Below are 3,224 nucleotides of genomic sequence, written 5' to 3' on the forward strand. Positions count from 1 at the left end.
TAGAGAAGGAGCCACAGAAAGTATGCTGTTCTAGGTAGGAGATATAGTGTGCCCAAAGGAAACTTACTGTTAGTTCCTCTAGGCAGAATGTCTATTCATCTCTTTGTCATCAAGGCCTGGACTAGTGCTAGGCACACGGTAAACCAGTAAACCGAAGCTGTAGTGTTTACATGTGAATGGAGGAGCTGGAGGCAAGCCATGCGGTTCCAAGGGGGATTTTTTTTTTTTCTTTTTTTCTTTTTAGGGCTGCACCCGGGGCATATGTAAGTTCCCAGGCTAGGGGTCGAATCGGAGCTGTAGCCACCGGCCTGCACCACAGCCACAGCAATGCAGGATTCGAGCTGCATCTGCGACCTATACCACAGCTCATGGCAACGCCGGATCCTTAACCCACTGAGCAAGGCTAGGGATCGAACCCAAAATCTCATGGTTCCTGGTTAGATTTGTTAACCACTGAGCCATGACGGGAACTCCTATATTCCTTTTTTTTACAGCTGCACTTGCAGGGTATGGAAGTTCCCAGGCTAGGGATCTAATCAGAGTTGCAACTGCCCGTCTACACCACAGCCACAGCAACTCGGGATCCGACCACATATTCGACCTACGCTGCAGCTCACGGGAACGCTGGATCCTTAACCCACTGAGTGAGGCCTGGGATCGAACCCGCATCCTCACGGACACTACGTCAGGTTCTTGACCCTCTGAGCCACAACGGTAATGCCGTGTTTACGTTCTTTGGTTGGTTCTAAGAAACTCATGAGTGATACAGACAGTGAGTGCTGGGGAAATTTTAGGAAAGGCTAATCAGCCAGGACTGGGGCAGCCTGAGAAGAAGGCACAGACTGAACCTTAGAGGGAGATGGGGAAAGAGGACATTTCAGAGTGATGTTAGCAGGAGGCAGAGAAGGGAAGGAAAGAAAGGGTGGCATTTCAGGAGCCTCTAGGTCACTCGGATAAAGAGGTCCAGCAGGCTTGGCCTTGTACTAGCTGGAGCACAGGAGAAAGCTCAGCTCTGGAGCTGTGTACTTGGCAGTGAGGGAGCCATCACATTTAAAGCAAGAAGAGTTTCCTGTGCATGCCTTCCTCCTGAGAGGTGAGGAAATTGAGGTGCTGACAGTAAAGGCTGGCTGAGTCTGATAACCACAGATGAAGGTCCGATCCTGTTCACAGCCCTTGGCCTAGAGGTCTCGGGGGAGCCCCAAGAGAGGATGTTTGGGAACAGTAAAAGCCAAGCCTCAGGGTAAAAGTGCATTGGGTAAGGGGAGGGGGGAAAAGGAGCCAGCAGAGGAGAAAGAAAAAAAGAGAAGCCAAATAACTTCAGTAAAGTTTCTCTGGCAGACAGGATCTTAAAGAGATATTTGCACATCCATTTTTTTTTTCTTTTTTGTCTTTTTGCCTTTTCTGGGGCCGCTCCCACGGCATGTAGAGGTTTCCAGGCTAGGGGTCGAATCAGAGCTGTAGCTGCCAGCCTATGCCAGAGCCACAGCAACATGGGATCCGAGCCATGTCTGTGACCTACACCACAGATCACGGCAATGCCAGATCCTTAACCCACTGAGCAAGGCCAGGGATCGAACCTGCAACCTCATGGTTCCTAGTCAGATTTGTTAACCACTGCGCCATGACAGGAACTCCTGCACATCCATGTTCACTGCAGCATTGTTCACAACAGTGAAGTGAAAACTGAGGCAGATAATGATTTAGGTAGTCAGTGTAGGAGCACGGGCTTCAATGCATTCTTCGATATGGCTCTTGATTAACATCTGTGGCTTAAGGGCTCCAGGGAGTAACATCCTCTCAGGCCTTGTTTACTATAGGAAGTGTACCTACGCCCAGATGGACATTAATCCCTAGACCCTGTGACTCAGTTTACGGGAAGTAAAGGGCAAAGAAACCATGAGATTTATGGGACATTTCCACCCCTAAGACTCCTATCAGACAAGGACTGATATAGGTAATTGGGCAAGGCCAATGGGAGAAAACCACATCTTACTGGACCCCACGTTGGTACCCCCCATCTTTAAGGGATAAAAACCCCTATAAGACAATCGAAAGTCTAAAAAAATTTTTTGTTGTTTTTCAAGAAAATGTCATCGTAGAAGAGAGTGGTGAGAATATTGTGGCTAAGGTGTGAAGACTGCACAGAGATCAAGCTTATGGGAACTCATGGAGTCCTTTGAGCAGAGGGGAGGGGGGAAATGCCAGACCACAGGGATTAAAGAGAGTGAGGGTGACACTGGGGGAGGGGGGAGGCAGCCAGAACAGACCCTACCCGATATTGGGGGACAACAGGAAAGAGAGTTAGCAAGGATGGAGGTGGCAGACCGAAAGAGTGGAGTCGTGGGAAGGATTATTCTGTTTTTTTTCCAGTACAGAAAACACCTAGTACACCTGGTTGGGAGAGGGAGGGTTGAAGAATGTACCAGAGAGCCTTGGTGAGAGGAGGGAGATGTGGAGTTCCTGTTGAGGCTCAGTGAAAATGAATCTGTCTAGCATCCATGAGGACGGAGGTTCGATCCCTGGCCGGATCCTAGGTTAAGGACCCAGCGTTGCCGTGAGCTGTGGTATAGGTTGCAGACACGGCTCGGATCCCACATTGCTGTGGCTGTGGTGTAGTCCAGCAGCTACAGCTCCTGTTCAACCCCTAGCCTGGGAACCTCCATATGCCATGGTGCAGCCCTAAAAAAAAAAAAAGAGAGAGAGAGACAGAGGAGGGACGTGTGCCTTCATGACAGGAGGGAGAGGGGGAAGGTGATGAGGGAGTGAGGACAGAGTGTCAGGTATTAGGAAGGATCTGGCCACGACGAGGGTGGCTGCCTGGTCTTTCTATAAATTCCATCCACCAAGAGTTGAAGCCAACTGCTGCAGTGGGGACAGGGGGCTGAGGAGGAGTCACGAGAAATGTGGGAGAGCTGGAGGCAGCAATTGCGGAGCTGCAGCACGGATTCCGTGATGGATGAGGGATTGCCTGGCTGGCCAGCAGACACACAGGCATTGACCCCAAAGGCAACATTAGAGGCACCCTCTAGCAGTGCGTGGAGTGGAAGGAAGGGCTGTAGGGCTGGTTGGGGGCTGGAAGGGAGCTGGCAGGGCCAAAGAAGTGGTCTGGAGTTCGAGAGAACAACCACCCCACAAACCTACCAACGTCCTTCGCCCGCCTCTTCCCCTTACATTCCGGCAGTCCTTGGCTGCAGCCTCTGCTCCAACAAAAACCGCACTAGTCG

The sequence above is a fragment of the Sus scrofa genome, chromosome 4 (genome assembly GCF_000003025.6).
Source record: "Sus scrofa isolate TJ Tabasco breed Duroc chromosome 4, Sscrofa11.1, whole genome shotgun sequence".
Taxonomy (NCBI): Eukaryota; Metazoa; Chordata; class Mammalia; order Artiodactyla; family Suidae; genus Sus; species Sus scrofa.